Below are 23,049 nucleotides of genomic sequence, written 5' to 3'. Positions count from 1 at the left end.
AACAGGAAACATTGTACAGATCCTCATTAAAATGGACTGGCTTCTTATCTTGGAGATACAGACCACTCTCCCCTGTAATAGAGAATATCTGCAAAAAAGAGGCAGAGAAAATTATGTGCTTGTAAGAGCAGCGGTATATTTGCTATAACCAGAATTACTCTGAGGAAGTGGTGCCTGTGCTTTCGGCCTGGACAGTCACATAACTTCTGATAGCTGTGTGATAAGGAAAGATGTGACCCTTCTCCGGCCAGATAAGTGGTCGTGTATATGTCACATTCTCAAAATCTACCTGCCCTGTTATTTAGCTGTCACACATCCAGGTACATGTGAAATGAGTCATCACTGAATGCTGCGTGTGTGCCCTGTTATGTGGTTAGGCAGGTTTACTCTGTCCCGTATTCACTGCACCGTGTCACATGGCCAGAGGTTACACATCAGTCTTGGCAGACACGTGTACACAGTTCTACCATACATCTTTCTTATGGTGGTGGGACTTGTCTTTAGGCTGTAGATGAGATGAAGGCAAGTGGAAGGTCTGTGAGGCACTCAGAAGAAGTGGTTGGTTCAGGCTGCCCAAGTAGTCACCTGGTTTGTGGCTTGCTGCCTCTCCATGCTTCAGGGACACCGTGGAAGATGGTGTTAAGTCTGAGCTGTGGCCTGGATGAACTGCCTGGTGTGCTGTATTCACCTCATGAGCTTACCACCCCTGCACTGAAACCGCTCTGACTCGCTAGCTAGAATTTCATCCATTGATGTAATTAAAAAGTAATAAAAAATGAAGCAAGGCTAATGAGACTTTTTAATAATCTCAGTGGATATCACTAAACCAGAAACATAGGAATAAATTCATTTTAGAATAAGTAGACTTTATTAAATTGAAGTTTCAAAAGCGACTAGTTTTTCAAAGCGTAAAAAGGTGGGTTTAATCAAACTCCAAATTCCAAAGCAAAGGTCACAACTTGTTATCAAACACATGAAGTCTTAAGATTTTTTCTCATGTTAGGAGTGCAAACAGATGTTTTGAAGGAGTAATACATTCCAGTTGTTTTGTAAGCAGGAGACTGGAAAGGGAATGACTGTCTGTTTTTGCATTGTATCTTCTGAGAAGGAAGGCAGGCCAGCAAAGTGACATGTTCAGATTTTCCTGAAAGGGGGACCAACCGTGAGTAGGAAAACCAAACTATATCTATTACTTTTCTAGTCTTCTTGTCTCTCTCTTTTCCCTAGGCTTCTGCCTGGATACATAAGAAGTCTGTTGTTTACTGATCTAAATCCCTAATTTCACTTTGTTGTTATACAAAAAGACTACACGTATATCGAAACTTGAAAAGCATACAGGGTTTGAGCTGATGTGTGGGTGCTGGACTCTCCTGATTTGATCTCAATCATGTTGGAAAATAATGTATCAGAAACTGGCAAAGACATACTTATTTAGTACACTTCTGCATGAACCTTATCAGCAGACAGGTTCAACTGGGAAGCTGAGTATCACCCAGAGTCAGGCATTGACTAGGAGCTAGCACGATGCCTGATCGGTAGTCCTGGAAAAGCGTCAGGCTGTTATTCCTTCCCTCAAACTGTGGGTCCATTCAGAGGCTGAAGATGGCTCAGCTCTAGGACTGTGTCTACTGTGACAGTAACTATAATAAAGATTAAGTGCTTGAAATCGTGGAACTGCCTGCTTAAGTGTGATTAGCTCTAGGAATGGTTGGATGGGTTTGCATGAAATAAAAATATCAAGAAACTTTGTAAACAAGTCAATCCCCTTTTCTGTTTTATTGCAAAGTGTGCCTCTCTGGACTTCCAATTCTGCTTGGGTGGAAAGGCCAAAAGGCCAGGTGTTTTTTTAGGCTGTTCATTGTTATTGGAACGGGATGCTTTGGGATGGGGATCTGCTGGCATACTGCTTCCAAAGGGTCTGCTAATTTTCTCTCTGCTGCTCGTGGCTGCATGGTGCTGCTTCTTCCCTTATGTGGCTTAGCTGCCTGTATGCTGATTCAACCCATTGAAGCAGCAGAGAAAAATCTACTTTTCTATTATATTTTTTAGATTAGTTTTCTGCCTCTTCAGTAAGATGAATTAGTTCATTGAAAGGCAGAACAAGGCAAGAAAAAAGACCAGATGACTGAAAATGATATGAGAAAGATTCAGGATTCCCCTCCTCTGTTTGGTATATCTTGCTTATATGTTAGATACTCAGCTTACCTTGTCTTAGGAATTGCCCTATAAGCATGATCTGCTTGAGTATAGATACCTTGTATGTTGATATGGAGAAGGTGTTTATTATTGATTCTTCTGAAAACTGCAGTGTGCCTAACTGCACATATGACTTTTCCCTCAGTCCTCTCTTTCTGTGGGGACTGTCCAGGTTAGCATAAATCCTTATGGTACCATGTGTATGGATGCAAAAAACAGGATTATTTTTACAGATGTGAACACGTTACAACATCTACAGCTAAGCAGGCAGGAAGGAATGGGATCCTCAGATGGGGAATAGAGAGTTGAGGGCAGGAACCTTTTAACCAGAGTATTAGCTTTGTTCAGAGCCCAAACTTTTGTAGACAGACAAAGGTGATGTAATATTCCTGGGAGCTAGAAATTACTTCACCTTAAACAGTCTTTCAAATTTGACTCACAGAGAAAATGACTTCAGGTGAAATATATTTTGAAAACATTAGCAGAAGGATTTTGATTTTATTACTTCTTTTGTTTAAAAGCCATAAATATAAAGCTTATTTCTGTCACTCCAGAAAATCAGTTGACTTCCATAATGCCACAGAATTGATGTAGAAGGTTGCTTCTGGATATCTGTTCAGTGGAAGCACTAGCATTAGAGATTAAAAATCACTAGCTCTTCTTTCCTAAAAGACCCATTTTAAGAACTTGATAGGTATTGCTGTGTGATAGCTTCAGGGAACTGCCGTTGTAAAAGGCAAGGATCACTGTGTCAGCTGAATCTGGGGACAGAGGGCTGACCGAACAGGCTCAGTGTTTTCCCTGCTGACAAACAGGTCTAAAAAGTGCTTTAGAATTAGACCAGTCTGTTGCGGTGTGCCCTGACAAGCAGGTTGTGTCTTGCTGCTCCCTAACTACAGGATGATGGCCATCAGTGGCTAACACTGACATTGAGTGGCAGAGAAACCTGATAATTTGTCTGCACTTTCAGAGAAGATGGGATAATAAGTGAGCTATTTTTATTTCTGCCCATTTAAAGTAGTGAGCAAGTATGGCAAAGAGCTAACAAGTTGAACTTCATCAATAATAACACCCGCTCTAGCCCAGATACTTTTTCAGATTTTTCTGTAGAATTGGGAAGTAGGACTGATGAGTACAAGGGCTGAGGTGACAGCCCTGAGCTGTGGAGTGGCTTAGAGGAGAGCAGTGGAACTGGCTGTAGCACTGACAAAATAATTTCCACCCTCTGGAAAACATCACTGACTTCCCCTCTGTGTCTGTGGGCCAGGAGGAAGTACCCAGAACAATGAGATTAGAAATAGATGGATCTGCTGTTATGTTAGGAGAAGTCCTGCTTTTTTCGGTGATTTAGGAAGAGGAATGGAACATTTTTCAAGTTCTTTGCGCATGCAGTGTTGCACTGCTATGTACAGCTGATGCACGTAAACCTTTCCCAAATACTATAGACATTAACAACATCTCTCCAGTAACTGAAAGAGGATACAACTTGAGCAAGAATGTCAAGCATTTGTAGAAGCAGATAGTTTGAAAACACAAACAGCTTCATCTCGCCAGGTGGCTTGATTGTGTTGACAGGAGAGTAAAGCAGTATGATGCACTTCGTAGTTTGTTCCAGTTACCAGACGGGACTGGTTGGTACTGGCTGAACAGACTGCACCTTTCCTCTCACCAGCTTTTGCCTTCATTCATCCTATCTTTTCTTTCTTTATAAATAGCAAAAAATGGCTCCCTCAGACACCTCCTTTCTACCTCTAACTCTACTCTGAAATACAATTATCTTGCAATGACTACAAAGCTACTGCATTATAGCTCAAGCATTACCATCTGTCAATAAAATCAGGAGAGTGGAGCAGCAGGAACATAACAGCAGAACAGGACATGCAGATGAGGCTTAGAAAAGCTGTCCCACAGGAGCTCAGAGGAAAAAGAGGAGCATGACAATCTGACATAGGAGGCACTGCTAATTGTAGTGGAATTGCAAACAGTGGAAGCAGCCTCTACACTTAGGTAGAGTCAGGAAGAAAAAGGTGTCAGGGAACAGGTAAGCAGGCAAGGAAGATGAGGCCACTTTCTTGTCTGCACCTCACTTATCTCTTTTGGCCTGACTGTTGTGTATGCAGAAGTCTGCAGAGCTTCCTTCCTTTATTGGAGTTGTCTAGGAGAGCAGTGGAGGAGTTGTGCCATTATCCAAAATTCCTGGAATAGGCAGTTCAATTGCTTTTGGGGGGCCAAAACTGTTTTGCTATCCTGTGTATCAACTGGGCCTTTGTTCATCCTCTGTCTTTGCATAGTTTTTGAATACAATTAACAAAGTATGTAGGACACTGCTTTTGAGTCTGTGGGCTCAGAGAAAGATCAGATGGGGAGGTGAACATTTGGCTGTTGCACCAAAATAATCTCAAGAAGAGTGGAGCAGCAAGTGTAGTTAAAGTGAGGTGGAAGTATCCATCTGCGACAGAGGAGAAAGAGATGAACAGCAGAGAAAATGTGAGGAGTTCTCATCCAAAGCAGTGGCTGTCAAAGTGAGTCCTGATGTCCAAATTTCTTTTTGGACCAGATCAGTGTCATCTTGGCTGAATGTCAACAGGTATTAATATTCGGACTTCTTTTCAACTCCTGGTAATCTCCTGTCTTCTCTATATTGGTAGGGTTTGTGTGCACGATCTAGCAGAGTGCTTAACAGCCAAGATCTTCCTTCATCTGCACTAGATTTTTACTAGTAAAAGTGATGATGCTAGTCTTCCTCATCATATTGCTGACCAGTGCTACTGAACTGGGCCTCCTACAGTAATGATTGGATTTGGCTTGATTCCCTTTTCTAGCTTTTTTTTTTTATTTTATTTCATTGGTTTTCAAATCAGTTTCAGAAAGTTCCTGCAGATTTGTCTGTGCACTGTCTGGGTGCTCTTAATACAGTGAGCTGAGGCTCACTGATAGTGGTGAGAATCAAACCCATTTATTTTTCTTGGAAGAAAGACAAAGCCAAGTAATATATGTGAGGTGGGAGAGAAATAATGAGGAGGAAGGGCACAAACCAAGAGCTTAAGTGGTATGTGCTGACTTTGGATTGTTGGAAACGTCTTGCTCAGGTGGCATATGTATTTGATGGAGTCTGTGCTTCCAAACGCTGTAACTACCTGTGCGTATCAACCCAGCGTAATCTTTTGTGGGGTTAATAGCAGTAAATGATCAACTTAGATTTTCCAGATTGTCTGGAGGTTAAATTTCTTTAAATCCCTTTGGGTGGAGGTAAAGCAAGTGCATAGTTTGGGCTCTGTGCTGTGACCTGTAACAGGATTTTGCTGGAATACACTAGCATGGATGGCCTTCAGGAAGGAAGGCAGATGTTTATTGATATGAGGGGAATGCAAGGGGGAGTCGAGGGAAGTTTAAAAATTAACAGAAAAATCCCTCAGCTTTATCATTCCAAATAAGACCTTTCAGCTGTGACTATCAGTAAGAAAATCAAGAGCAGACCTGCCACAAACCATGTGAAAAGCACATGAAGAGTAGTGAGGCTGGAGCATCCTGAAATCTGAGCAAAATAAGTTTGCATGCCCAACATTTCAGAACACTAATATTCATAAGGTGAATGTAGCACAGCAGTTCTGCAACCTGCCAATAGTGGTGGGTGCTTGGAGGCACCTCTCAGGTGGGCACGAGGGTGTCCCCAGGAGCAGCGTGTCTGGCAGTCACAGGTGAGGTGGCAGTTAGGTACGGAACATCAGGAGTTTTGTTAAGTGCTGACAGAAGCTGAAGGAGTGGAGACAGGAGGCTGCCAAGGGCAGGTCAGCACTAGGGAAGTTTTCCTAAAGGGAGGGTAACATTAATATGTAAGAAACGGGGGGAGTACAGGCCCTGGAGCAAGGCAAGTAAGCAGGGTGAGACAGGACAGGTTACATAGAGTCTAGCACGGTCACTTGCTGACTGGGACCCCCTCAGAACCCTCCATCCTCATACCCCTTTGGTGTTGCATGTGGTATCTCAACTTCACCCAGAACTGCCAGGTTTCTACTGCTCCACGACTGTGCAGGTTGCCAATTGGAGCATTAGCTGCTTGTGGGCTGTAGGTGCCATGTGGACGTCGCAGAGAGAAAAGTCCACCAGATATGCCTCTCCAATACAGGGATTGGGTGTGTTCCGTATTTTCCGTACACCCCTCCCATATGGCAGTCTCCCATGCCACTGGCCACCTTTTCCCCCCACTGCTGTCAATGCCCTGCATTCCCTTTTCCACGTCCAGTGGCTCTGTGAGCTCTCCAGCCCCTTTGGCTTCTCCAGCCCCTTTGGCTTCTGCAGCAGTGATGCTGTGTGTCTCTTGCTGCCATCTCCCTAAGCATTCTCCTTTATTTTCTTCCAACCTGCAGTGTAAGTTGTCTCTTCAAGGATGGGTAAGAATTGCAAACCTGAGCTAGCAAGACAGGGTGAGAGGCATAGACAAGGGTGAGAGGGATAGAGGGGGTTAATGGCTCCCTTGAAGAACCCTGGAAGTTCATGGTAAACATGGAAATGGTTGAAAAAAACCAAACCACATCAGTGGATGTAGCCTCTATTTCCTTGTTTTCTTTTCAAGTTTTCAGCCATTAAGGATGAAGTGTTCCTCTAAAATGTTGATCAGAAGTGATGTCCAAAAGTTGCAGCTTAATATATAGACAGGAAGAAAATTGCTCTTGAGCAGAGTGCTAGGTCATGCTTTCCTTGAGGAAGATGTTTTGGATTTTTTTTTATGTAGCTGACAGATGCTCTTTACTAGCGCTCAGCTCTTAAAGATGTCTTCTTTCCATCCTGCAAGAGCTATTATTAACAGAAGCTTGGGAGCACAGCAAATTTGATACACCAGGAAAAATTGTGGAAATCCTTGTTTTTCTGTATAAGGAAGCTGAGGCACAGACAGACTCAGTGCTAAAGCTTAAATAGTGAATTGTCTAGCAGAAATAAAATTGAACATGAATTTCTCATTTCAGGTTTTCTGCTTACCTTTTAGCTCATGCAGCTATTTTCCAGTGCTGGTTTTTGGTTGGTTAGATCTGAGGTATGTGTGTTTTCTGTGGTTACTTCAACCTGTTGTATTTACCAAATTTGAGTTACTTGGACTATTCACACAGGTTGATGTAAGATTAGTGTCGTTGCTAATCTTATGGGGAGTGTGTCCTTGTGCACAGAATTTGACAGAATGCTTTTTACTCATTTGTGGGCTACAGCCTTTTTTGAATATATGGTAAGCCTCTTAAATAAAAAGGTCTTCTGCAGCTAAGAGCATTAGAAGGAATCAGTGTTCTTAGCAGAAAAGAAATATTATCCAAAATAATCATATTGGAAGCCAGGAGAAATAAGACTTAGAGAGTAATATTTAAAATAATTTTTCATGTAAATCAAACCTACTGTATATGCATATAGTGGCTGTATCACTAGACAGCTGAAATGTTGACAAATATAATCATTGTGATGAAGTTGTGCACTGTTTTTCCTTAATTTCAAATAGTTTAATCAGTACTTTTAATTCTGGTACGGAACTTTCATGCTGTGGTACTGTTTGCAATCAAATTCTCTAGTAGTAATGACAATCTTGGTAATATCTATCAATCTCAGATTACATTATCTGGGAGTTATTAAGTTTGTATGTAGGTGCCCTGTACTTGATTTTGCTGAGGCTTCAGGACAGTATTTAGGCACATGTGTAAACACTTCAAAATGCTATATAGACATCACAGTCAATGTGGTTTTTTACGCAGTTTTTTGTAATGTATGTTGGTTTCTTTATAAGGCATTTTGTGCTATGCATGCACCCTGTGTATCTAGTAAGAGACAGAATCTAGAAAAATAAATTTATCTCCTTATGTAAGGAGATAAGAGAGAAGAGTGAGTTTTTTCTCACAAAAGCAGTTTGTCCTATAATAATTTTCTAGTGCTTTAGGATAGAATTCAAGAGGTTGGTAATATTATGTATTTAGCAGACTCTTCTTGTGGATTAATGTCTTCTGAAAATACAGTTTTCTCATTATTGGAAATTACCACATAATTACCACGTACAATACGTGGAATCTCAGAGCTGTCTCATGGGAACTAGATTGGTTTTCAGTTCTCCAGGTATACAATGGTAGTGTGATGCCTGAGTTATGAGACCACCATAGTGTCCCTGAGAAAGCATGTTTTGAGTGTAGTCAAGCCAATTTGAGGGTGACAGCTCATAATTTAGATTATACAAAAGAATGATTTTACAGAGTGGAAAATTCAGATGTTGAAATCTCATTGACTTTTAGAAAAAAGTTGTGAACATAACTCCCCTTTGTGTTTTTTACAAACCTAAGTGTGGAGTTCATGTACTTTTGCTTTTTTTCTCCCTTGCTCATATGGTCTCTTTCTGGTGTTAATCAGAACAATTGTTCTCACATGGGCTGGTCCTGGAGTGTGGTGAGTTGTTAATCAAATGGTGCATGTCATCTGCTTTAAAGCATATACAATGTTCCAGGGCTAACCGGGGATAAGTCCTCTGAAGTTGGTTTCCTGTTATCACCTCTGTTTTATGAAATAGGCAATCTCCTAAGCCTGTCCAAATAAACAGAACTGAAAAAGAAAGATACTTGTTTTGATGTCTGGGTGTTGGAGATGTATGTACCAGTGCTTGTTTTTCTTTCCCTCGGCATGATGAAATGTTACATCATAGCCACCTTATTTTGCTTGGCTGTGCTCCTTAGTTTCTCTTATGTGGATGCAAAATAATAAAAAAGAACTTGAGCCACATAATATTTGGAAACTTTTCATTTAAAACATGTCTCAGTGCACAGATGTGCACCACACAGTAGAAAAAAAGAATTACAACTAGTTTAGTTGTTTTGATATAAGATTTAGAAAATAGTCTTACATGAATTTTCCTTGAGGTCTTGCATACCTTTTTGTCTTCTTTTCAGGCACTGTTTTCACTCAAGTTGATTTTGTTGAACCAATATTCAATTCAACATGGAAAGAGTTTGATCAACACCCTTGATGAACAGGTAAACAGCCTGGAGGCACAGGAACTTCCTGAGTTGGCCTCACTGTTGGATCTGAGGTGTTGTAAGATTGGGATCAGTGTTAAAGTACCTGTATTTGTGTGACTATCTCAGGCTTTCTTATCCTTGTGGTATTTTAAGTGTTTGGTGTATTTCTGAAGTGCTACTGTCAAATTAATCAAGTGCTCCTGGCTTCCCATTCAAGTCCATGCAGGGCTTCTTCCATCATGCTATCAGATCTGTTTAGGCACTTGCACACTTAGTAAGACTTGGAATGGATCTACCTGAAAATAACCATTTACTTTGCTGCATTAGATGGATCGGTTCTCTGATCAGATTCATTGCTTGGTTGCTCAAACAGCTTGACAGGCAGAACAGAGAGGGAAGTTGTCGACACCATGTGAAATAGTGTTGCTGCCAGATATGAAATCTGCCTCTTATTGCTCTGCTGTGAACTGCTTGTTTTGTCCACTGTGCATCTGATGGACCAAAGACATATCTTGCTATTCTTTTGCCTAGATTATTCAGTCTTGCTTAATGTTGACTAAGGGAAAAAAATTTCTGGTTTATGTTTTTAAGAATTCTATTGTTTCATTTTCTCTCCTGAAGAACTTTGGGGACTTTTTCACAGTCCCCTTAAGTGACAAGTGAAGTGTGTTCGGGAGATTCAAACCAGCTTCCTGCATTCACTGTTAGGCAATGGAATCCAACTACAAGTGATGAAGCAGCAAAGGAGCTACTGGATAATATTGATGAATCTGCTTGGGTGCAGTTTCTGAATTTTGCAGCAAGTGATAACATGCTGAATGGCCATATTCTCCATTATTCTTTGGTTTCTCTTGTCCTGCTATGTTTTTTCACATTAGACAGAACTGAAGGTACTTCATTAATAGCTTTTTGACATGGAAGAACATTTAAAGCTGTAGGCTTGGTTTCCCTCTGTCCCATAATCATTATTGGAACTGAAGAAGGTGGTAGATTGAGGGTGTCTTTCAGCATCAGAATTATCTTTAATCATTCAGGTCTGTGAAGAAGAGTTTAAAGATGTGATTAGAGTTTGAAACTACAGAAAGGGAAAAGAATAAAAGATGCATGGGAATGGAATGGGAAGATGGAAGATTGTCTCAAATTTGATTCCATTAATTGCTCATCAGATAAGGTACAAGTATTTGAATTGATTTAAATAACATTTTCTCTTCTTTTTTTTTTTTTTTTAAGTGAACACTTCTGAAACTACTATATCCACCTGTATGAATTTCATGTGTAAACTTCCTTTCCCACGTTGTCCTGATCTCACTGGAAATGTAGACCTCAGATACGACAGGTAAAATGATCATCCTTGAAGTACAGTTGCTTCCAGGTGTAAGATGCGAGTCATGGTTGGACTCAGTGATCTTAGAGGTCTTTTTCAACCTTAATGATTATAGGGTACTATACCAATACCATAAAAACATTATTTCTCATATATTGTACTTGACATACAAAACCTCTTGGATTTATTTAACTTGAACATTTACGCAGCTCTGTATTTGATTGACTAAGAAAAAATACCTATGCAGGTAACACTGCTGTCTGCCTATTTGCAGTCAATTAAATGAGGCATTCATATGTAACTTTTAAACAGCTGTTCTTAAGTAACTTCACAAGGACCTGTACTTAGCACTAGATACCTTTGCAGTTGCATCCACTACATCTGTTCATACTATTATTGCACATTTGCATTCTGAAGATCCTGTGCTCTGAAGTTCTCAGTGTAATGCATTGGCTTCTCAGAAATAAGCTGACAAACTGAAAAAGGAGAAAAGTGGTTCATGCACAAGCTGGCGGATGTAATTTTGGTCATATTAACCCTGAAATGGCACCTTATGTTTATAGTATATTTTTTAAGAAATAAGTGGATTTCAGTTATTTGTTCCCTTTTAAATTACCAGAACTATTATGGGTCTATCTAGAAGCCTGGGTCAACATGCAGTTTTAAGAAAAATGGTGTCTGCTTAAGATTATCCACACTTTTGAGGATGAACTTGGAACAGTTCTGGCATTCTTTAGATTGTGGCAATGGATTATTTCATGTTCAGTTTGTGGTTTCCTATACTCCCAGGTTTTGTTTTTCAGAACTCCTACCCACTGTGTGTGCAATTAGTTCTTGCTTTGAACTTATAATTTCTAAATCACATCCCATGTTCCTTCAAGGCCATTTTGAAGTCTGTTTATTGCCACTGTGGTGGTTGCAACACTTCTCAGCTTGTTATCATTTGAAAGGAGTTTTTTTGCCACATTAGCAGCCAAGAGAGTAATGAAAACAGAATAAGACCCATGCACCTAACAGAAATAAGACCCTAACAGGTCTAACAGGAACTCCATGTAAAGTACTCTTAGTATATAAAATTACTTAAAGGAATCTAGTGGAAATTACTCTTTGAATAGTTTTCCAACTTGCTTTTTGGTCAGCATACAATATCTGTAACGTGACAATATTCCCATGGTTGATTATGAGCGTGTTGTGTGAGACAGAGTATCAAAAAGCCCTATTAAAGCAATAGCTGTGTCATCTTTGTGGTATCTCCTCCAGCCACAGGCGGTTTTCACTTCTAACCACCCCAAGAAAGAAATATTTCTTGTTTTTCAGTTCAGGAGGTTTTCTATTGAAAATAGAAGTGTTGGCGCAAACAGATTTTGCTAAAATAAACAAAGTATAAGGATTCCTTCAAAGACAGATTTTTGTTTTATTTAAAAAATTAGGAACCAGTCAAATAGTTGGGTAAATAAAAATCTTCTACGCAACCTAGCCTGCCTTCAAAGATGGTGGTGCTTTAAAATACAGACCTCTTCTGCAATTAGACACTTTGAACTTTTATGTTTCTGAGAAGAGAATACTGGTTGTTTCCGACCAAACTGAAAGAAAGTTAGAGCTTTAATGAGTGTGTCTGGATTACAGGATGTAACAAGAAAAGACTAGGTAATCATAAATTCCCTGCTTCAGAGGCATCTTGGAAGATCTCTGAATAAAGATGTAGTTTGCAACAGCCACCAGAATTGTATTTCTCCTGCTTTGAGGTTTTTTTTTTTTGAATTTCAGTTTGTAGAAGTAGTGGATAGTCAGTGTGTCTGATGTCAGGTAGCTGTGTGAGGAATAACTAACTTCAAAACCAAACCTCTTACTTGAACTCAATATAATCTGCATTACAGATTAAGCCATGACACTTTCGTCAGTAACAGATGTATCTGCTGTTTCTTTCCTAGAGTGAGTAGGTTGATCTTTCTTTTAGCTAACTGGTGGCAATAAATGTCATTGTGAAAAACTGTCCCTTGTAAATGAAGTCTCTTCACAATGACAGGCTGTTTCAGTTCCTACCTCAGCAAAGTACTTCCACTGAAGGCAGGTTCTGCTATCACACTTAATCCTTCCTTCCTCCCTCCCACCCTCCCTCCCTTCCTTCCTACCTCCCTCCTGCCCTCCTGCCCTCCCTCTCCCCACAGTGAGTTGTCCACTAGAATTTGGGCTGTTTGGTCACAAAGCCTAGTTAACTTCTCCTGAAAAAAGAGAGGAGAAAATAGTACAGGAGAATACAATGGCTATGCCATAAGGTGCAGGTTCAGGTGCAGTTGATGGTTCCCAGCTTGTGCTAGAACTCATTTGTTGGCTTTCTGCCGGAGAATTGCAAAACTGCTTAAGTTTTGCACAGCTGATCAGTAGTAATCTTCTTTGCTAAAGAAGATTGCTAAAATAAACAATGAGACAACAGAGGGGGACTGATAACCTCTGCTCTTGTACACAGGTGAGGAAAATCTTCCTGTTGGGGAATATTTATTTTCCTCTTGTTCCATGAGGTAGAGGCATATATCTCTACTTTAGCCTGCTGAACCTCATTCAGTGATCTAGCAGTTTTTATTCTGGTTAAAAATTCCGAGACAATAGGTAAATTATAGAACCCTGTAGGACTTAACCCTGGTTCTTTGTTTACTGCTGTTTCTCCTTGTGAACCCTGAGGAGCCCCAGAGTTAGCAGCCAAATAGCTACAGTAATATATTCAACATGGCTGGAGGTTTTTTGTTTGGTTTTTGGTGGTTTTTTGTTTATTTGGTTTTGGTTTTTTATTTGTTTGTTTTATTATTTTTTTTTTAAGTCAGATATTTTTAAAAGGATATTTTGAATACTCTGAGAGAGCTCGAACAACTTTTTCTTTTCTTTCTGGTATCATTTTCCAAAGTATCTGCACTCTGAAATCTGCAGTCACCATCAGGTTGCCCACATATTTACCCTAGTGGGGCCTTGACCCATTAGGCGTTTGGTAGATGTCCAGCAGTATGCCAAGGTCAGAGGAAACCTGCCCTTATTAGGTATATTTACAGAAAGAAGGAGTCAGCCTTTCTTATAATCCCAAATAATTTCCAAGCAGTGGAAAAGTTGCAGTTCTGTAAATCTTGTAGGCTATTTTTGGTGTTCAGATATCTGCCATAGATTCAGCTGTGGTTTCCCGGCAAGATTAAGACCACACTGCTGTTGAAAATAATGGTCCTGCCCTGCAAATATATTGATGAGTTTTCATGTGGATCATCCAGTTGTTCTGAGTTAGCCCCTGGCTGGGTGAATGCTACAGCTGACATAAGGGCAGGAGCAGACAGGGAGGAAAGGGCTGATGGCACCTATAGAGGAGACAGTGCACGGCTTGTCACGGTGGCTAACTCTGAAAGTTCAGCCTCAGGACCAGCCTTAGGTCAGATGGCAGGATCTTCGCCAGTACTGTATGTTTTGTCCGGTTGCTGCCTTGCACTGGCTGTTCTGTTTGTCCTGTTCCCCCAACACATTGTGAATTATTTCTTTCATAAGATGAAGGATCAAGGAACTTGCCTCCCTCATATTTTCAAATTCCCATTACCTAGGCTAAGTGACTGAATGGCTTTACTGTCTTTCTTCTCTTTGCTTTTGGATTGACTCCTCCGTCAGCCTTGAAGAATTATGTTTTTCCGCAAGGCATTCTCTTTGCCCTGGCTAATTCTCAGTACTGCGACGTGCCAGGTTGATTGAAGAGGTCTCGCATGGTCTTCTCTATCAGCACTCTGGGAAATGTTTTCCTTGCTTTCACTCTTACCAGATCTTACAGAGATAAATCAGAGCATTAAATAAAAGGGAAGGGTTGTGGGTCGTCTTCTCTGGCTTTTTGCAAATTTTTTGCAAATTTACTCATGGACATTTTAAGAGCTGGCTTGAGCTAGATTTTCCAATTGTCTCTGCTGACAGGAATCATGTTAGTTACAAGTGACTGAGTCATAAGGTTCCACAGGTATCTATTGTCAGACTGGGCAATCACATTAAATCATCCAATTAACCAGAAGTAACTGGAGTGAACACGAGAGGCAATTTATTTGTGGGTTGCTACTTCAGTCACATTCTTGCTGTGTATACAGTTACTACAAACAAGTGGCTGTGTGTGCACAGCTAAAGAGGGCCCACAGGATTGTAATTTCATGGATGGACATACTAGCTGAGCCAGTCTCAGACAGAGTAAGTCCGGTGTCCCTGTCCCCAGGCACTGTCTCATGCCCTCAGGTTTGTACATGTGGAGTGAAATAGGTGGAAGATGCATCCCTTGAGAACTGACTTGAGTGAAACAAAGGTGAAATCTATTTTTTGTCTGGGTAAGTTCCCCAATCCTGTTTATAGCAAAGCTGCAAAACCATCTGCGTCTGCCAAAAGGAAACAGAGACATGGGATGGGAGGGAGAGGATGGACCCATGAGATGAGGGACTACCTCTCTTGGAGGCAGAGCCAGCTGATCCTAAAACAAAGTGTCTGTTGAACAATGAATTAAGGCAAGTGATGGCAAGTCTGTTTAAGCTGTCCCAAACAACCTCTGGACACCAGCCCCATCTTTCAGGCATCTTACTGTAATTCCTAAGTCTCCCAGCTGCTTTTTGTGCGGTTGGAAACTAACCCAGCTGAAAAAAACTCCAGGATTTAAGTGGGCATTGGGGGTACAGTCAATTTGAACCCTGTTCACCCTTGAACCTCCTAAGCATGTGCCCTCACAAGGAAGAGAACAGATTCAGACTGCTCATGGTGGGAAGAAGGTGGGCGTTGTTTAAGATGGCATTACCAGTAAAGAAAAGGATCAGCAAACTGAAGGAATCATGCAGTTGTTCATATGAGAAGGACAGTTATTGTTGTTAAAACACTCTGCGGTTTTTTTTTAACAATTGGCTTAAAATGCTGTCTCTTGAAATGAAAAGATTTCTCTTTTTCCAGTCCGAAAGCCAAAGCATTCATTCATATGTGCTGAGAGTCTGTTTCATAACTCACATTTTCAGTCACAAGGCTTGTCTTTACTATTTTTAATTTTCTTCTATAGCTGCTGTGTTTCTTGACTCTCTTTACTTAATCATCGATTAGACTATTTTTTTCTATTTCTTCTACTTTTTTCTACTTTGTTTCATTCACTGGAGCACGTGATCTGTTCTGTTTCATCCTTGCACTAGAATCTGTTAATCTTACAGGGTAAAAAAAAAAAAAAAGAGAGAACAAGAAAAAGGCTCTGATTTGGGCAGTAATGTTTACGCTCTCATATTTGGCTCTTTAAATGTGTGAAATTCTCTTTGCTAGTAATGGACCTACTGTTATATGATGGAAAAAGTAGATTGGAATTAAGACCAGATAAAAAAATAGTGCCTTAATTACTGTTCTCAGTAAGTACTTCTCTGTAGTAGATAATGCAACTGTTGTTTTTTTTCAGGTGGATGAACCATCTTTGCTTTTCATGAGGCATGGTGGCAGTGATGATGCCATGGCAATGACTTGCCATATGACGATTTGCCTTGCAGTGGTAGAAGAGGAAACAGACTTCCTGGTTCCCCAACCTTGATTTAAACTTCTCCATCTTTAAGCATATTGCTAGGCTCTGTCTTGGAGTTATTTTACTTACCTGTTGAGGCAGCTGGTTAAAATGACAGAATGTGAATGCTTAAAGCTTTGGGGAATGTTTACAGTCCAGTGGGTTACAAGTTAGTAGTCATATCAGTGTATTGACACTTATTAACCACAAAGGGATTTTTCTTAAAACATTCTCTATCAGAGATTTTCACATACTAAGTAATTCTTCTCAGTTGAGCAGTTTCCTGTAACAGTGCAGAAGCCAAAATCAGCTTCCATTCCATTGACACCATTCAATGTGGGCCCATAATCTAGCACATTCTTACCTATCATGAGACCTATCCATGCAAAATACGTATCTGGGGTAACCATATACTGCTGTGAGCTGCATAGAGTTGGTGTCACACTCTGAAGTCATCATTATTTTCAGAAAGTCTTGCATGTCCCGTCTGCCTAACCCCTCAAAACCAGGCTTGTATTAATAATGTTTTGGTAGACATTTTATGTGGAAATAAATTGCTACTATATTGGGATTTTTGTCCATCAAATTAATGTCCACCATGATAAGCAATAGAACACAGTGCTGACTAAATTTAGAGGAGAGATTCTTAGTCTTAAATTATTTGTTCTTTCCAGTATCAGCTAGTCTTTAAGTAGTAAAGGAATTGCTGAGTAGATCTAAAGAAAAGCCTGTCAAGTGATCGGTGTTTAAATTCAATAGCTTCATCAAGAAAAGATTCCAGCACAGATGAAAGAAGTCTTTCTTCATTTGTCAGTCTTTATAATTGAGACTGAAGCAGAGTTATAAATTACATCTTTCCTCTGGTGGGAGCTATTCATGGTGGGTAAATGTTTGTAACAATATGGCATTATCCCTGCTATTGAGGTTTTTTCATGCTCACTTACTCAGACTTCCTGTGCTGCTGATTTTAATTCCGTATGGAGGTACAATGGCATAAGAAGTTGTCTGTGCTGGCAAAATGAGAAATCTCTTAGGAATGGATTATGACAAAGATGTACTTTTATAGCAGCTAGAGAAGCTAAGAAATTAACAACTGATCACATCACTTTTCAATTAGTCTTTGCACTGTGACAGGGATATTACTGCTCTGCTTTGCTGATGAGGGAAGACTCAGCTACGGGGAGAGATTCTAGCATCGGGTCCTATCTTCGTTACCTGCTAATTCTGTATTTTACCTGGATTTTTCCCTTCAGCATGAGATGCATTGTTGAATCTAAAGCAGCTGTCAGAGCCACACATGAAAGCTCATCATAAGCTACCTTGGTGGCTTTTCATCAGCTGTTAGTGCCAGGTGGAGTCACTGAATGCATGTACTCACACAAAGAAGTAAGGAGTCTTTTAACACCTACTCACAAACCTCTAGGCACTCATTCCCATACACTGCTTACCTGTGCTGGCTCGTTCTTTGCATCATTGGCCTGAAGTGGGAAACATAAAACCTTTTCTTAGCATCTAGTATCCCAACGTGCCTACAATCTCTTAATTTTCATTCATTTCATTTTAAGCAGCAGAGCAATGGGCCCTCAGAAACTCAAAAGTCTTTATACAAATTGCTTGATTGCAGAAACACATCAGATGTCTGGTGTCAATCTGAGCTGAAAAGAGAAAAACCTACTCTTCTAATATTGAAGGAACACAGAACATCAAGCTGCTGCTGTTTGACCAGAGGGTTGAGGGATCTTAAGATCAGGGTAGAAGAAAGGTAAAGAGGCTGAAGCGGTAGAGGCTGGAAATACAGTGGTAAAAATTCCAGTGATGAAATGGGCTGTATGCTGTCACCCCTGGGAGCATGGGGCAAGGGCAAAGGTATCCATGTCAAACATGACATCTGCAAAGACCAGTCCACTCTGGCAGCCAGCAAAGGAACAGAGAGAAAGACAGTGGGAGGTAAGCGGCCTTACCCTGCACTGGAAAAAAGCTCAGCTTTGATATACAAGATCTATATCCTACAGAGTATAAGCAGCACAGATTAGGACTCGACATCTCAGGACAGGAGTTGTCTTTATTCCTGTTTCAAAGGACAGTTTGAAACATATGGCATGTGCTGGATTCTGCATCTGGCAAGGGACAACCCTGGAGGTACATACAGACTGGGGAATGAGAGACTGGAGAGCAGCACCACAGAAAGCGACCCGGGGGTCCTGATCAACAGCAAGTTGAATATGAGTCAGCAGTGCCCTGGCAGCCAGGAGGGCCAACTGTGTCCTGGGTGGCATCAGGCAAAGCATCACCATCCAGTTGAAGGAGGTGATTGTCCTGCTCTGCTTTGCGCTGGTGCAGCCTCACCTGGAATATTGTGTGCAGCTTTGGGCATTGCAATGCAAGAAAGGTATTAAGGTCTTAGAGAGTGTCCAAAGGAGGGCAATGAAGATGGCGAAGGGCCTTGAGGGGAAGCCGTATGTGTAGTGGCTGAGGTCACTTGGTTTGTTCAGCCTGAAGAAGAGGACACTGAGGGGAGACCTCATTGCAGTCTACAACTTTGTCATGAGCAGAAGAGGAGGGGCAGGCACTGATCTCTTCTCTGTGGTGACCAGTGACAGGACCCAAGGGAATGGCCTGAAGTTGTGTCAGAGGAGGTTTAGGTTGGATATTAGAAAGAAGTTCTTTACCCAGAGGGTGGTTGGGTACTGGAACAGGCTCCCCAGGGAAGTGGTCACAGCACCAAGGCTGACAGAGTTCAAGGACTGTTTGGACAATGCTCTCAGGCATATGGTGTGATTCTTGGGATTGTTCTGTGCAGGGCCAGGAGTTGGACTTCAATGAACCTTGTGGGTGCTTTCCAACTCAGCATATTCTATGATTCTATGATCTTGAAAGCTCACCTTCAGCTTTCTGTTTGGAGACTGCGTCATTGCTTATTTGTCAATGGAACTCCCACTTTCTTCTTCCTTCATCCTAATCACACTGTTCAGACTATTTGGTTCAGATATGAGGGGGCAAAACAGTAAAGTAGGATTTTATTGTTGGATAGGTTTTCGATGTGACCACAATTGTAGCTCTGAGATGGTAGAGTGGCTCTGCTGGAATTGTATATGCTACTTCCCTCAACTAATTTCTGGGATCCCTATTTCATTCTTGCATTTTAACATAGCTAGCAAATGGAAAAAAAAAAAAAAAAGAGGAAATCTATCACTTCACAACAGGTGAAGTAATTGGCCTTTTCAAAACTGGAAGCATTTATATACAGACTTAAAACATTGTGTCTGCCTCTTGGTCAAATCTAAATTGCCAGGTGCCTGCATGCTTCCCTACCTGTTCAAAATATTTGCCTATTTAGACAGCCTGTAGGTTATCACATACTAGGCTCTTGCCTAGCTGACTTAATTTCTTTCTGCAGAGCAGTAAGACGGAATTTTTCACTTGCTAAGACTTCCAGTCAGTGATTCTGTTGTAAGAAAAACATATCTTATCTGCTCTGTAGTTTGCGGTCTCTGTCCTGTCACTTGATTACTTGAGCTCCTTCAGTGCAAGATAAAGATTTCAGTGGTACAAATGGACCCTCACACATTGTAAATAAACATTTTTTTTTTCTTCTATTGTAGTATGTGAGGTCTCGTGGTGTATACAGCAGATCTATAGGTCACCATCACATATAAAAGTCAGTTTCTCTCATTTTTCCCTCTCTTCCCCTCTTCCTACTCTTCCTCCTGTGATCAACTGCACAATTCTCCATTTTCTTTCCTGGCACTCCTCTTGCCCTTGATGGGCCAATTCAGCTCACTGAAAATAAAAAAAACCTCATTCAACATAAGCAAGTGAATATTCTTCTGAGGATTCAATGAGCCAGAGCAGCTCAGCTAAGCTGCCAAGCCACACAAGAGATGGAGCAGGAATGCATAGAAAGAAATGGTTGAAGAGGCAGGCCACCCATTGTAGCAGCAAGATCTGGCTCTTAGATCTGGCCAAATGCAATGTGAAACCTTACCCTAATGGAAGCTTGCAGAAGTCTGAGGCAGGCACAACATAGCCACTGCTGCTATTATGTCTTCTACTAACTGACCTACCCACCTCCTTTACTTCAAGAACTGTTTTGAATAATCAGAAGTTAATTTTAACTCCAGATTTCTTCCCTGAGGATAAGTCCTTCTAAGAATAATTCTCAACAGATAGAAGATTAATGGCAAAATGAGCAGACAACAGGAGCTGGTGGACCTCAAAAAGAACAAAGATGGGACTAATGTGTCTTCTAATCCTCGAGAGTGCGTCCTTCTTTCTATTTTATTTGCACATACTTTGACCAAATTAGGGAGCTACTTTTTTAACCTCAAGGATTTTCAATGCCCGTGGAAAAAAAGAGGAATGTTTATTTTTGTAACATGCACATCAGGATTGTATCTACATACAAAGCAACAACCCCAGTGCACCATACTGCAGCCCAAACATAGGACTTTGTCCTATTTTCCAGGCAGTCTTGAGTGTATTAGAAAAATTGCATTCCATACCGTCTTTGCTCTGGCAGCTGTGTTGCTTGCTGGGGCTACATACATCAAGGGCAGATGTGAAACACAACGGAAGTGTGTTAATATTTGTAGGCGTGCCCATACTGTAGAAGAGTAGACTAGCACATGTGGGTAAACTGTGATTAATTACCTCTGGATTGAAAAAAACTTTTTGGCTTTGTCTCTTGTGCATTGCACAGCAGATACGTTATTTCTCTTCCTGACAAGTGATGCTGGGAGGATAAATCATTTGTGTAGCTACTATATTATGAACCGACTGACTCTTCAGGGTGAGCTACCAGGGTGAGTACAATGAGCGTAGTCAACTTTCCAAGCTGGAAGTGGGGGAAATAGTGCATGGTTTGAAAGTGTTTGACCTGTAATGTGTCCCTGCCACACTGCTGATGTCCTTGGTGTTTCTGTGAACGGGCAGACTTCAGCACATTCATGTATCAAAAGAGAAAGTGCTTATTTAACAGTTAAAATCGGCTTCATCTTATTATGTTGTGTAGCACTACTCTACTTCCAGCCTGGTGCCCTCGGAGGATATTGCTGTAGGCATATTTTAACTGCGGGCATTTCTCCTCCGCTAGATTCTCAACAGACAGGGATTAGGATGCGATACTTGGCTGAAGCTGTCCTGCTGACAGATCACAGTGACCTTGCTGCGACTTCTGTTCTGATCTCACTGGCACTGCTGGAATTTGACACACTAGAACATGAGATACTGGCTCCATTATGCCACTAATTGGTATCGAGAGCATTGTGTTCCTGCCTCCTTCACCATCTGATGTAGGTGGAAGATAGTTCTAATTTATCATTGCCATGTGATTTAGGAGGCTTAATCTCTATCATCAGCCAGTTAATACCCTTATCCTTTCATGTGGCTGTCTTTATCGCATGCAGGTGTAGAGCTTGACACAGGCTTGTACTGTAAGCATGCTTGGTCTCCTTATCTTATTGCTGGCTCCTCTTCTAGAATGAAAGGAAATTGTTTGCTTTTTGAGCACTAAATATTTTTCTCCTGCATCTTCTCTATTTGTCGAATGTACAGCAACATAATATTTTGGTTCTGCAAGGTTAATTTTTGGACTGCATAGATTGACTTTTATTTTTGTCTAGCAGTATTGTGGAAGGTAACACAGTAGGGAAATTCATATTCTTAACAAAAATACTTCAGAGTTCACTCTCAGTGGCAGGTTTTGCCTTTATAATGATTTATTTTGTCCAATAATCACAAAGCTGGAAAAAAATATCAGCAAACTGAAACAGAAAACAACTCCATATGGGATGATGTTTCTAGCACCTTTTATTCCTCATGGACCAAAAAAAAACCAAAAAAAGACAGTAGTTTTCCAGAGTCCAGTTTTGTCAGTCCTGCAAGTTGGAATTTCATGCTGTTAATTTAATCATTAGGGAAGTTTATGATCCTGAAGAATATGACTTGCAAATGCTTTGGTATCAAGAGGGAACAAATAACAAATCTGGCCCAGAGGGATCACAGGGAGTAGTTATTAGCAGCAAACTACCTGACATAATTAAAAAAAAAATAAAAGTTGTGTATTTAATTACTGCAGCTTTGTCAGATGAAAATAATAGTAATTATTTCTGGCACTGGTTAGATACTGATGGTTAAATCTACTGGGGACTTCAATGTTGTCAAAGTTGCTTTTACCTTGCAGCGTCCTGGCTGCCCAGGTGGAAGTCACAGCCTGCTATTAGACCCTGTGGCTCCATGGCGACTCATGGAAAGACGAGCGTCTCAGAGTAAGGTGAAAAGCAGTGTGCAGCTACCTAAAATATCAAACATGAAGTGCTGAATTGCACAGGTTTGAACCCCCCTTCTTTCTCTAGGCTTATTCTAGGCTGTAGGAGTGTGCCTAGGCTAGATGAGAATCCATATCCTCTTTTTGGGTACTTAAGCGTGCCCTTTAGTAATGGGGTAAATGATCAGTGTTGCATAGAAGTTAGGGCATGGTTAGGCTGTGGATGACTGGGGACACCTCCCTGCTGGGGATGCTCTTCCTCATCCTCAATTCAAGGGCTGTTCATACATTTTACATTAACCTGCCCACATGACACAGTCCTCTATCTGAGGAGTCCTGTGAACACGCGAATTTCCAAATCTCAGAAGAAGGTAAGGGCAAGTGATAGGAGAGCTTGCAGGACAGCAGAGCAATTATCAGCAAAGGTATGAATGCTGCTCACATCCCTGAATTGATTTCTTATACCTGTGCCACATTTCTCCTTTCTCTGAACAGGTAATAGTTGGCAAACTAGAGAAGAGAACGTCTGATAATATTGACAAGGTGAATTATGACTCATAAACCATACTAATGAGGCTATTCCAGAATGGAGATCAAGAAGAAAGACTGTTCAAAAGGAGTTTAATGCACAGGACATGTTAGGGGCCAAGCTCTCTTTTTTACACTTTCATCTCACTGATTATTTTTAAATGACCCACAAAATCTTACAGATCTGAACAAGCAGATAGTTTTTATTGCAAAACACTGAAGATTGTTTCCTGATTTTTAT

General features: G+C 40.8%; 1 long non-coding RNA gene across 1 annotated transcript in view; it reads left to right on the top strand.

Moving 5' to 3' along the window:
* Positions 1–23,049, top strand: part of LOC116787495 — a 127,770-nt gene that overhangs the window by 58,772 nt on the left and 45,949 nt on the right. The window lies entirely within an intron of this gene.

This window comes from Chiroxiphia lanceolata, chromosome 5 (assembly GCF_009829145.1).
Source record: "Chiroxiphia lanceolata isolate bChiLan1 chromosome 5, bChiLan1.pri, whole genome shotgun sequence".
NCBI classification, from domain to species: domain Eukaryota; kingdom Metazoa; phylum Chordata; class Aves; order Passeriformes; family Pipridae; genus Chiroxiphia; species Chiroxiphia lanceolata.
The sequence above is the reverse complement of the archived record's forward strand: the minus strand, read 5'-3'. Positions and strand labels throughout refer to the sequence as shown.